A 14,192-nucleotide genomic window follows, 5' to 3' on the forward strand; every position below is an offset into this window, starting at 1 on the left:
TCAATGAGATAATCTCCCTCTGCTCCAGGCCTCAGAACCCAATTCTACCCAGACCTACAACAGGAAGTAGGAGAATTTGGTGGAGATCTCTATAGAACACACTTAGTTTTTTTCCTAAGACCCTGAGAAGGAAAACAATAAGGCATTGTTTTCCCATTACAACCCTTTGTATTTCTCTGTATAATAGCATAGGACTCCAGAGGTTAGGGTTTCTGAGTGATAGAACCCCTACAGAAACCCAATAACCCAGTCATGTTGATCCAGTATGTACAACACAGCAAACTTCTTTTATACTTGAAAACACAGAGGGTAGGATTGTCCCTATCCACAAACTCTTAGTTGTGCTTACTCTATATTCTGCAGACAAAAGAATAAATATACACCTGCCTAGAGTTAGGATACGCTCTGCCTCATGGACATTTCTTTAAAATGACCTGGTCCAAAAGTGGTTACATGAGATGTGCTCAAAATGAGTACTATGCTGCTTTGATAAATGACCCTTCATTCATTCATTCAACAAATAATGAGTTTCTGTAATGCGCTACTATATTTGGGACTTTATTCCTTTAAAAAAGACATGGGACTCAAGATATGGTGAAAGAGAAAAGACATGAACATTTACTGAAGATACAGAGAGATAAACGCTATGGCATGGATCCCCAGGAAGTCAGACTTAACTGAAGTTTCACATATTCAGAAATGAGCTGAATGCCTTTCTTACACAGATCTGTATTGCTCAGTTCAATTGTCTAGCTAACTGCCCAACATCAGCATCTCAACATGGGTTTGTTGTTCTCTATTCATCTTGTGTACACAGTTACTCTAGTGAGTGATAAAACCTTTGTTTCTTTGAGAGAAACGATCCTCAAGTGAGAGATAAAACTTTAATGTGAGATGAAAAAGGCAGATAACTTGCCTTGTGCTTCTAGACACAAGAAAATACCAACAGGCATGGAATTTAAGAGAAAACAAGTCATCTTTTCAAATATTGACACTGTAGAAACTATGCATATTTTAGAAGATGCCATCATGGGTCACAGATAAATGGCAAAGGCCTACATTAGTAAAAATTAGATGAAGAGAAACAGAGAAAAGAGAGAGAGCTCTTTGCACACAAGAAAGTACTGAAGGACTAATTGTTCCTTTGTTTTGGAGTGAAAAGTTTGTAAAAGGATCCAAAGGATCCCCTTCTTCCCATTTTTGTATTTCCATGGAAATAATTGGCCTCTGTTCCCCATTTTTATAGTTCCTCCTTAAGAAGGAGAGGAAAAACAGGAGATTCTAAAACCTTTCTAAAGAAACTAAGCAAGTGTGACTTAGCCCTTTCAGTCCCGTTTTTCAGAACCACCTCTGTTCAGAATGCATCTCTCCTTCTCCATAAGAAACCTAATCCCCATAAGGACAAAACAGAAGAGCAGGACAGAAACAGAGACAGCAACAGCTGCCTTTGCCTTCAACCTAGAGGATATGTTTAATTCTGTAAAAGCAAGTCTTATGGAATTCAGTTGAGGAACAGAAACACTACAGTTTTTTGGTTTTTTTTTTGTTGTTTTTTTTGAGACAAAGTTTGGCTCTTGTCACCCAAGCTGTAGTGTAACAGCACCATCTTGGCTCACTACAACCTCCTCCTCCTCCTGGGTTCAAGCGATTCTCCTGCCTCAGCCGCCATAGTAGCTAGGATTAAAGGTGCCTGCCACCATGCCCGGCTAAATTTTGTACTTTTAGTAGAGACAGTATTTCACCATGTTGGCCAGGCTGGTCTTGAACTCCTGACCTTAGGCGATCCACCCACGTCAGCCTCCCAAAATGCTGGAATTACAGGCGTGAGCCACTGCGCCCAGCCCCATGCTGCACTTTCAATCAGCTTTATCACTAACAAAGCTGAGCCTTGTTTCCCATTTACCAAACTCCTAGCATCTACTTCTCAGTTGGCTCCAAGCATAGGAAGGTAAACATCAGGTGTTATTCATTAGCCACACAGTCCCTTTTTTGCAGATTCCTTTCTGCAGCATTCATCAAGATTGTTTCACATTGCTTTATATTTGCTTAACTCTGAAACTCTCCCTGCCAAGTTTCCATTATGAAATTACTTTAGGCTGTTCTAAATGCTGGGAAATGGTGTCCAACCACATGGGCTTTCTTCCTTCACCGTGTGTCCATGACATCTCATAAATGTGGCTCTGTATCAGACTTATTTCTCCTTAAATTACAGTTACTTGAGTATTTGTTTGATTTGCCATGCTAAACTCCACCCTCACATCACTGAGCCACCTGCTCCAGCTTCTTCCCCTCTTCCACATGACTGAACTTGCAGCTCTGCAGTAACAGGACTTAATCTTGTTTGCAGATCCTGCAATGTCTGGTGGAGTGTCAGGTACACAACCTAACGAAAGGAAGTCACCAGCTTCTCCTGCTTTACTTCAAGGTACAGATACCATCACAATTCCAAACAACTATTAAAATATCTCTACGCTTATATTAGCAGTAAATCTGTTGTCTCCTTTACCACTTGGTTCAGTTTAGAAGGATGTATTTATCTAAATGGGTCCAGTTCTCTCTGGGGACTTGGGGAAAAGGGTGGGAAGGTGGTAAGGGATAAAAGACTATGAATTAGGTACAGTGTATACTGCTCGGGTGATGCATGCACCAAAATCTCACAAATCACCACTAAAGAACTTACTCATGTAGCCAAACACCACCTGTTCCCTAAAAACCTATGGAAATAAAAATAATAAAATAAAGTAAATGGGTCCAGTTCTGCTTCCAAATGTCAGCAAAAGAGAGAAATGGAGGGTCTGGCCAGTGATCACACCAAGACATCTAGACTGCGATGATTTCTGTCACTCATGTATTCTCTTTCCTTATCAGAAAGCTACTCTCTTTAGGGACATCTGGGTTTTTCCTACCAGTCAGTTGGGACCATCTCAGTCCATCAAAGAGATTCTAGTTGCATCCTATTCTTCTAGGTGACACTTTGCCCTCTATGCAAAATTTCCTGTACCTACAGTTATCTGATCAACTATAAGCCAAGTGACTTTGGAGGGAGAAGGTTTGATCAAGGTTCAAAATGTTCTGTTCCACACTCACGCATATACACTCATTGTGCCATCATGATATTGAATAACTCTTCCCTGAAAATAGAATGATGCTCTAAACTTACCAGCTGGGTCCACCTAACAAAGCAACTGACAGCCTCTACAGCTAAAATGTAAAATAAAATAAATTTCACCTCACTAGGCACCTCACTAAAATACCTTATGCCCAGAAAATATGTGTGTATGTGTCTGTTTGCCAAGACATAGTTTCAAATATTTTTAAAAATATAAATGCTTTTAGGAAGGACACAGACACTCCAATTCCCCATAGCATCTACCAAAACATGGAAACTTCACACATTCTCTCTCTGCCTGGCCTCTCTAGACATTTGAGTTTGAGCATTCAGCATTACAGGTCCACATGATTAACTGCACTCCTGGGGGTGTGGGGATAAAACACACACACAAGGCCACGTGAGCTGAGAGAAAGCATAACCTTGACAATATCTATGTGTTTCTGTTATTGATCCTGGGGCTCTTTTTAGCATCTTGTCCTCTGAATAACCACAGGTAGAGAGATGGAAATTGGAGGCTCGTCTGCAGAAGGAAAGACAACACCACAGTCACCCACAAGACTGAGACTTTTCCCAAGTCATGCATGTTAGTTTAATGGTCAGAATGTCTGCTGACTTGTTAAAACATCAATTCCAAGGGATGCATTGAAGTAGGTGGGTCACTGTCCTGTGGGTGGCCACAAGGTCCGTCTGCAAGAGATGGGGTGAGTCAAGGGGTGATAAAGAAGTGGAGCCAGATGCTCCCCCAACCATGAAAACTCTGCTTTAATCTGTTTTGCATATTGCTGGTTCCACTAGGAGAAAACAAAGCAGGTGAGAAAACCACTGGGATAGGTTCCAATAATTTTTAAAAAGTACTCTCTTTATAGAACATCACACTTCATTTCTTTTGCTTAAGAGTATCTGAAAAGTAGTGGTCCTCAACCTTGGATTTGCATTAGAATCATCTGGGGGAGATTTTTTAAAATACTGATGCCAGAGCTCAACTCCCACAGATTCTGATTTACAATGTGTCTGGGACTTGACCTAAGCATGGAAGGTTTTTAAAACTCTTGGCTGATTCTGATGTGCAGCCAGGGTTGAGAACCTCTGCTGGAGAGGGTAGAGGACAAATTTTAGAGTCAGGGAGATGGGGTAGATTCCTGAAACATCTCTAACTGACCATAATGTAAGCTAATCACATAAACTCTCAGAGCTTACATTTTATGCACTTATATGTGTGAATGGATTTGTGTGTGTGCATGTGTATGCGTGTTATTATCCACTTATCACCTTTTTCTTTTCATAATAGTTTCAGGTACCTTGAAGAAATGTCTTGAAGAAATGCATGTAGGGCCAGGCGTGGTGGCTCATGTCTGTAATTCCAGCCCTTTCGGAGGCTGAGGTGGGCGTATCACCTAAGGTTAGGAGCTGGAGAACAGCCTGACCAACATGGCAAAACCCGTCTCTACTAAAAAACACAAAAATTAGCAGGGCATGGTGGTACACACCTGTAATACCAGCTACCCAGGAGGCTGAGGCATGAGAATGGCTTGAACCCATGAGGCAGAGGTTGCAGTGAATCAAGATCGCCAACTGCACTCCAGCCTAGGCAACAGAACAAGACAGTCTCATGAAAAAAAAAAAAAAAGTATGTAGGATAGCAAGGAAATTTTGGAAAAGAAAAATAAAATCATAGTAGAATATTCTCCAATGGTTGTCATACACAGACCTCCTCACTTTCTGGGACTTCTTAGAAGTGGGTATAAGTAAAGACAGACACAAAACTATCTGCACCATCTACAACTTCAACAAGCTGCTGACTACTCAAGAATCACTACCAAGAGGGTTTTGTTCTGCAGGTCCTCCAAAGAAGACACTGTGATGAGGTAAATCAAATCCTCAAAAGCCACAGTAAAACCAATGTGTAAAACCTCTGTGGGGCTGAGCCTCAGTTTCCCACAACTATAAAATGGAGACGATGACAGAGACTACTGGTACCTACTCGTTAACCAGTTTCTTCCTCCTTAATGATTGAACCATGTTTTTGTTAGGAGTAACAAACGTGACCAGGTAAGCAAAAGAAGGAGGAAGAGGAGGAGAAAAGGGAGGAGGAGGAAAAAGAGAAACCCTCTATCTTTTCCATTTGCAAATGAGTGTAGCCAATTGGATATGAGTAAAAGTTCTTAAAAACATGGTTTTCAAGGAAACCTTCTTAAAGGGGACTGCCCCAGGTGGGAAAAGTGCTCTTCTGTTCTTTGTTCTTCCTAATTTATAACAAGAGTGTGCTAACGGGAGCTGCAGCAACCACCTTAGGACCATAATGAAGAACAGAAAGAATTTCAGAGACCTTGGTTCTGAACAATGAACTGCTAAACTATAGCCAGTGAAACTTAGATTCCTCATTACATTAGGTTATAAAAATAAGCTTTTTTTTTGTTTACATTGTTATAGTTAAGTCTCAACTTATAGCCAACCTCAGTTCTTAACTAAGGCAGAGACAATTATGTCTTATAGTATTGTGAAAGTTAAGTTAATAAACATAGTCAGAATTTCTGGCATATCCTAGTGCTAATTTTTTTTAATCACCCATTCCATTAGTATTTATGAAATGCCTACTCTGCACCCATTCTCTATTCTAGAGAACACAGTCTTGCCCTCATGGAGAGTCATTTTAATAAACACTACCACTCTTTGCTCAAAGGTTTTTCTAAATTTTCATCTCTATATATGTCTTGCAAAGCATATTGGGTTATTCAAAAACTGAATTTACGTATTACTACTTTATATGACACATTGGAAGCACTAAATCCATACATCTATCTATTGGTTAATAGCATTTGCTTGTTTGTGTGTGTGTGTTTGCTTTGTAAGTATTAAATATATCTAAAACAGTCTTTGCTCTCAAGAATCATAAATTTCTACTAGGAGAGATAAGACTAGAATAGATAACAAACAAGACCAGACAGTCAATGTTAGTAGCTAACATCTACCAACCCAACATATTATGTGTCTTGCATTTTCCAAGCATGTCACAGGATGTATCTGATTTATTCCTCACATCAGTCTTTTGAGAGACTGAATAATATTATCTTTATTTGTACCCTAAGTAATTTGCCTGAAATCATACAGAGCCTAAGTGGTACTGCCAGCATCCAAACCCAGTTAGTCCAATACCAGAACCTGCGTACTCCATTACTGCTCTAAACAAACTCCAGGTTATCGAAGGATGCTAAGGAGAGACACTGGCAGCCAGCAATGAGAAGTTTGTTGAAAACCTCTTCATGGAGCTCCTCCTTCAGTATGCCAGGCATTGTTTGGGATGCAAATATCTATTTAAGTGAACAAACAAATAAGCAAAAACAGAAAAGTAGCAAGGAAAACTGCCCACCAGAATGGCCAGAAAGTATATTGTCATGGTAGAAGTCATCACTTTGGCTGAAGCAAAGGTTTTATGGTGGGGACAAAGGGAGATAGATGTTTTTTAGTATTTTAAATATCTGCACACAAGGAAATTACAACATGTTCCTCAGTAATCCACACCAGTCCCTGAGACAGCTCACTGTCAGTGACTCTATCCCCACTCTCTTCCAAATTGCTTGTGGACTAATTAAGCCTTTGTTCTCTTTTCTTCCCTCACTGAGGACCCAAGGGATGACTGTTATTTTTAATCTGATATTTTATTTTCCCTTTTCCCTTCCTCCTTTCCTCTAAAAAAAAAAGAAAAAGAAAAAGAAAAAAAATAAAGGTATCAAAGTGAGAGTCTGTAACAGCCTGACCAAATTTGGTGAGATATGAAAGGTGGTGACCAGCACTACAAATTGGAAGTAGTATTTCAAGGACAGCTCTGCTAGGAAGAAGTTGTCTGCAGGAAGTGTGGTCACTAGTGAGAGAAGGGCCATAAAGTCATCCCTGTTAGAAACCCATTGTCACAATGGGTTTTTATGTTTTTAATCCTGTCCCAAGGGCTCTTTGCTTTCTCAGACCACAGTGAGCCAAAGTGAAGTGTGGTTCATTTCTCTGTAAGAGTGAACAGTCTTGGTCAGGCGTTGTGACTCACACCTGTAATCCCAGCACTTTGGGAAACCGAATCAGGTGGATCACCTAAGGTCAGGAGTTCGAGACCAGACTGGCCAACATGGTGAAACCCTGTCTCTACTAAAAATACAAAAATTAGCATGGCATGCTGGTGTGCATCTGTAGTCCCAACTATTTGGGAGGCTGAGGCAGAAAAATTGCTTGAACCTGGGAGGTAGAGGTTGCAGTGAGCCGCGATCACGCCATTGCCCTCCTGCCTGGGTGTCAGAGTGAGATTCCGTCTCAAAAAAAAAAAAAAAGGTAGACATAGGTCAAAATTCCATCTGAATGAATAAACAAAATATGGTATATCCTTATAATGGGATATTATTGAGCAATAAAAAAGGACTAAGTACTAACATATGCTATAATATGGATGAACTTCAAAATTATTATGCTAAGCTGAAGAAGCTAGATACAAAGCATTGCATATTATATGATTACATTTACATGAACTTTCAAAATATGTGAATCCATAAAGATAGAATGTAGATTAGGGTTGTCACATTCTGTTTTTATGGATTCACATTTTGGGGTACAAGGTCTCCCTCGAGGTTAATGAAAATGTCTTAGAACTAGATAGAGGTGATGGTTGCACAACATTGTAAATGTGTGACATTCCTCGAAGTATGTATTTTAAAATGATTGATCGTTAATTTTGGTATGTAAATTTTACCTCCTCAATTTTAAAGATAATTTTAAATTATACATTTTAAATGGCTTAGAACCATGCTGACCATGGAGTGCACTGCTTTTATTTTCCTCTACGAGGATCTGTTACTAGTAGTTGGCTGACAGCTTCCACCTGCTAAGCTCTCAGGTTCCCCAAATTCTTGGGGGATATTTGTGCCTCAAACCCATGGTTTCCATGGTTGCTCCCAGTCAGTGACTGAGCACAGCAGGGGCCCTAGAGCCTACTCCTGCCCAGTGCAGGATTCATCTGAAAGTCATCTTCACTTAGAGCTGCACCACAATCTGAGGTTCCTTCCACTCAATTCTACTTCCTTCCCTCTCTTCTTTCATAAATGTCAGGCTTGCATTTTGCTCCCCTGCCTCCTCCTGCTCCTTACCACTTTATTAATCAAATAAATCTCTAGCATACATCTAATCTCATCTTGGGGAGCCTAACTGATATGCAGTCAAATAAATTGCCCAGAAAAACACAGTCAATAGGTGGCAAAGCCAAAACTCAGTATCTATACTACTAACCATCACCAACTGAACGTGGATACAAAATTGCATTTATCTGATGATGAGAACTATCTAAATAGGGTTTTTATGTATTCCCTGGTGGAGTGGTTCTGACCCTCTCACTAAATAGCATGATTTTGAGTAAACCACTTACCTTTCTGTATCTCTATTTTTAAAATATGAAAATAAGAGGTGACCCTCTTGAAGCTTACTAACTACTCTTCTTCCTGTGTCCATGTTGATCTCACGAATCCATTTCAGCCCTTTCTCACTCTAAGATCCTGTGTCCCCACCCAAATCTCAACTTGAATTATATCTCCCAGAATTTCCACGTGTTGTGGGAGGGACCCAGGGGGAGGTAATTGAATCATGGAGGCTGGTCTTTCCCGTGCTATTCTCATGATAGTGAATAAGTCTCACAAGATCTGATGGGTTTATCAGAGGGTTCTGCTTTTGCTGCTGCTTCATTTTCTCTTGCCTACCACCATGTGAGAAGTGGCTTTTACCTCCCACCATGATTCTGAGGCCACCCCAGCTATGTGTAACTGTAAATCCAATTATACCTCTTTCTTCCCAAACATATGTTTTTATCAGCAGCATGAAAATGGACTAATACAGACACCAAGCAGCTATTCTAACTGATTGAATTGGGAGTATGGATGATGGAACTTATTTGTTTCAGATGTGCAAGGGTCCAGTCCAGTCCAGCTCTGCCTCGTATGATTAAATTATCACATTCTTTTGACCATGGCACTTAGCAAACTGTAAATTCTTCCATTGCTTCCTGCCCAGCAACCTCACTGCCATAGTCAGCCTGAACCAGGTTATCAAGACTAGCCTGATCTTATTCTACTATCATATTTATGTCCACCAATACCAGAAGCCCCATCTCCTAGGTCATCTTTTATCACTATAAAATTCTTTACATCTTCTAATCCGACCCCATCTCCCACTCCTCCTCACAAGTCTTATAGAACTCACAGTCTATCTTCAGCAGCTTCCCCCACCTGTTATCTTCATTCTCCTCTGTTTCTCTGACTTTCACTAACTAAAACCTTACTCTATGCTGAAGACATTGTTTTTCTCATAGCTTTCTTAAGCAGTGGCCCCTTTCTCTTCCATTTCTCTTATACCAATGAACCAAGAAGTAGGGTGGTTCATAGCAGGTGGCACCTGCTAGCCACTTCTAGACCATTACTCTTTCCTCTCACTGAAACTCCCAGTTTCAAATTTAATTCTATTAGTCTATACTACTACTACTACCTCCCATTATAATCTGACCTCTGGTCACTCTTTCTCGCTTTTTGACAATTTTAATACCATGGTCCTTATTAGTCTCTGTTATTACTCCAGTCATGATTTTTTGTGACAGACTTCCACGCTTACTTCCTGAGACCCTCACTACGACAGTTACTACTGTTACTACTTGAGACTGTCATTACTTACTGCTGTTTCTACTTGAGACCGTTAACAACAGTTACTACTGTTACAACAGACCATCATTACTTACTGCTGTTACTACTTGAGACTGTTAACAACAGTTACTACTGTTACTACTTGAGACCTTCATTACAGCAGTTACTACTGTTACTACTTGAGACTGTCATTAGGAGAGTTACTACTGTTACTATTTGAGATCATCATTACAGGACTGAACGACGGGGGACAAACACAGAAATGAAAACTTAAGACAAAACAAACTGTTTTAAAGGAAGGGTCCAGGGGAAGAAGAGAGCTTCCTGCTTCTAGTGAGCAAAGGCAGCCCCCGAACTTCCACAGCCCTTTGTATTTATTGGGTGGAACGAGCAGGGAGGAGGAGATAATGATTGGTCAGCTGCTTGATTGATCACAGGTTCACGTGATTGCTAACAGGCTTCAGATTTGCCTAATTACAAGAAATATTGTGCTTGTGTGACTGCCCTCAGTATCCCTTCTGGGTGGCAGATGCAGTTTGTTGGTCTGCCAACATTCTGCACTTATGAGAAACAGTTTGCTGCTTACTCATATAGCCTCCGGTGATATACTGAGTTGATCACGACTCTCTTTCAGCATCCAACAATTTTTGGTGACTTTCAATATCCAAATAGTTCATTTATTGCTTTTATTGCTCTAGCTTATAGGACAGAGATTTCTTGACCTCTTTTTGTCATGATGTTGTCCACCCAACTTTAGGCAGTCAGTTCTCAAGATATTTCCTAGACTTTGTCTTTAATCTTCATTTTAAGTATCCTCTCCTCATCCCCCATTCCTCTTTATGTAACTCACTCACTCTTGTGTGACTCAAGCAAATAATAAACCCCACAGGGGCCAGTCAACCATTGATCCTAGCATTCATTCTTCTCTCATCCTTATTCCCTTTTATATCCAAATTAGATTCCATGGTTCTTTGCAAACAGGTTGAAGTCCCTTCCCCTCTCTTCCTCCTTCCTGATCCCCTGGGCAAACCCCCACCCTAAATAAATTTAATTCTCCGCTTTCTGTGTACCTGCAGCGAGATAATTCAACTGACCCACAGATACATATACACACATCCTCATTCATGTCATTCTGTAATCATTGCCACAACTCTCAAGAGGGTCCCCAAAGCTGGGCTGGCAATCCCACTACAAGTCCCAATTCTGTTTTCTCTCCCATAATTCTAGGTGACAATTTTATACCTTCCCTTTAAAACTCCAACAGCCCCTGCCTCCTCCTTACCCACTTCCATGCTGTCACTTCCAAGTGCTCTGAGAAAATAGAAGCAATGAAACAATCAGAAGTTCCTTCTGCTCCCTCCACCACATTTACTCCCTCCTTTCTCTCTTCTTCTTATGCTCCTGTTTTTTACTAGCATTTAGTAATCCCACGTTACACCTGTTATTTATGTAATCATTTCTTTATTAATTTGCCATCTATTTTCCCCTGTAGAATCAAATTCCCAAGAGAGCAGAGATTTGTCTTTGTCCTCTACTACACTCTCAGCATCAGAACAGTGTCTGGCATGTAGTAACGTCCTGTGAATATTTGCCAATTACGTATCCATTATGATGGAAAGGAGTAAGAAACTCAGCTGAAATAAGCAAGTGTGATGCTTTCGTCCTTCTATCACTAGGCATCGCACCTGCAGTTCCTTTGACAGAGTGAATGTGTCTCTATTTCAACTTTCTTACTCCTTTCCTCAGTTTCTAGGAATCCAGTAGTACCTCCAGCTTTTCTCTACTAGGATCTGCTCACCTCTTTTGCACAAGACTTGAGATCCCTCCATGAAAATCTGTCTTCTGTGTAGCCACATGGATTCATATAACATAGTCACCACTCCCTTGCCCTGACAAACTCATAAGTGCCTGTTTTCCAAAGTAGGAAACTTGGCTTAGTTCTACCAGTTGAGCATCTAGGCAGCCAGCCAGCCCACCCATGCTGCATGTTGACAGCAAACCTGAATCTCCAAACAATCATATCATAGTAACAAGCAATTTGATATTTAATATGTGCCAGCGGCATTTGAAGTGCTTTACATATATTAATTTATTTAATCCTCAAACAGCCATTAGAGGTAGATACTATAACCACTTCCATCTTACAAATAGGGAACTGACGTGTCTCCTTCATGGTAGGTGTTAGTTCCACACTTTGGGACAGTTTCTATTATCACAAACTAGTAATTTTAGAGTAGATGCTTTCTAAGGTTCTTTCCCACATTATAATTCAAAAATTTTAAATAATATCATTGCCCCATCCATTCATGGTAAGGAAAAGGAAAGAGTTTAATTTGTGGTTGAGGTGGTGGTGGCAGTGGTGGCCAAGAAATGGAATTGAGTTTGTCTGGCCTAGATTCATAACCCCCCAGGTGATTCTAGCTATGACTTTGTAGCTGAGCAGAAGACTAGCACAACATGGATGGTATGTACACATGGAACTGTGGAGTTATAACTCTTCCCTGGTCCTATTAACAGATGTTTAATTGTTCATTCCAGTTTACACCAAACTGCATACAGCAAATGAGAGCATAGTGCCAGAGAGAGTGGACATGAGGGCCTCCTTTTTTTCTCTTTAAGTATATACCTAAAAACTAAACACCTGGAAGGCTGAGGTGGGTGGATCATGAGGTCAGGAGTTCAAGACCAGCCTGGCCAAGATGGTGAAACCCCATCTGTACTAAAAACACAGGCGCAGTGGCAGGCACCTGTAATCCCAGATACTGGGGAGGCTGAAGCAGGAGAATTGCTTGAACCCGGGAGGCAGAAGTTGCAGTGAGCCAAGATCATGCCACTGCACTCCAGCCTGGACAACAGAGTGGGACTTCATCTCAAAAACAAAAACAAAAACAAAAAACACCCAGCTGTTTATATATCTGTTTGTATATCTCTGTCCCCATACAATTCCAACATCCCTCTTATTGAAAAGATCTCAGAGGAGTAGGAGGCAAAATTAACTCCACAGTAACCTGTTGGAGGTTTTCTGTTACAAGAACAAGAGGCAATACACATGAATTTCATAAGAACGTTTTGATGTTCCATGCTGGGGCATCTCCTGCCTGCAAGGGAAGGAGCTGAGGGAATCATCTATGAATTCAGAAAGATAGTTTAAGCAGCTTTCTGAGCTGTGCTCTGTGATGACCACAAAGTTTCGTACCACTTGTTAATGTCTAGCAGAAGAACATCGCCATGATGCAGGAATAAGAACAGCCAGGGAATATGAAAAGTTGGAAGGTTCCTGTGCCTTGCATTCTGGATTTTGAAGGCTCTGTAGTGAGTGCACCTGCAGAGCAAGAGTCTCCCTTCTGCCAGTCTGCAGCTGTGACTGGCGAGGCATCTGTGAACCCAGAATTAAGAGCTGAGGAGAATCCATAACAGTGAGTACCTAATAACAAGGTGTGTCCAAAGAAAATGAGACCAGATCCTTCCCTCCCTCTCCCCACTGCCATTGTCCAAGTTCAGTAACCCCTTACTCCATGCTACTGTGGTTATCTCTGAACTCCTTTCTCTGCTTTCAGCCTTCTGTAATCCCATCCAAACTCAACTTCACAGCCAGAGTCATATTTCTAAAATGCAAATCTCATCATGTCACTTCTCTGCTCAAAAACTGTTGCTCCCCACTGCCTGCAGGCTTGAGTCCAAGCTCATTAAAATGGAAGTCAATGCCCTTGAAAAGCTGGCACTGACCCACCTTCTGGCCTTATTTCTCAATGTAATATTTCCAAACTCATCACGCTTCCTCCTATCTCTCTGCAAGCCTTTGTACATGCAGCCCTCCTATAGAATTCTCTGCCATTTGAAGGCAGTCAGTTGCGAGTAACAAAAACTCAGCTCAAATGGACTTCCACTGTGAAGCATATGTGTTAGCTCATGGATTGGAAAGTTGAGGTTCACAGGATTCATGTCTGGTTGAACCACTGGCTTCTTGGCATTATCAAGGGCCCGCTTTCCTGCCATCTCTCTCCTTTGCCTTATGTAATTTCAGTATCTGGGGGAGCTCATTTGGAGGTAACAAAATGAATGTCAGTAGCAACCAGGTCTACCTGAGATGGAGTATACACACCTGGAGGAAAAGGTGTTTCCCCAGAGAAAAATCTGGATCCTGATAGAAATCTTTCAGTCTAAATAATCCTTAGAAATGTTTCAACTCAAGTGTTCCATTAAGCCTGGGGAACATTCCCCACTCCTTAGGTAAGGTTAATAATTTCTTCCTTTATTCTCACCTGACATGTTATACATAGCTATTTCATTAGCATTCCTATAACTCATACAAGTTTTCAGATTGGCCTACTATGTGCAGCCTATTTCATATACGTTAAATATTTAATACTAATAGTAAAACTTTGAAATAGATATTGGTATCTGTGTTTTATTTATGAGAA

General features: G+C 40.8%; 1 long non-coding RNA gene across 2 annotated transcripts in view; it reads right to left on the reverse strand.

Annotated features, from left to right (window-relative positions):
* LOC110743237 overlaps positions 1-12,441 on the reverse strand; it is a 138,914-nt gene extending 126,473 nt beyond the window's left edge. Inside the window, exon 1 of one of the 2 annotated variants that reach the window (XR_004182831.1) lies at positions 9,803-12,441. This is a non-coding gene — a long non-coding RNA (uncharacterized LOC110743237). The remainder of the gene's footprint in view (positions 1-9,802) is intronic. The other variant, XR_004182830.1, reaches the window with a different exon arrangement.
* Between the last annotated feature and the right edge of the window lie 1,751 nt (positions 12,442-14,192).

The sequence above is a fragment of the Papio anubis genome, chromosome 3 (genome assembly GCF_008728515.1).
Source record: "Papio anubis isolate 15944 chromosome 3, Panubis1.0, whole genome shotgun sequence".
NCBI classification, from domain to species: domain Eukaryota; kingdom Metazoa; phylum Chordata; class Mammalia; order Primates; family Cercopithecidae; genus Papio; species Papio anubis.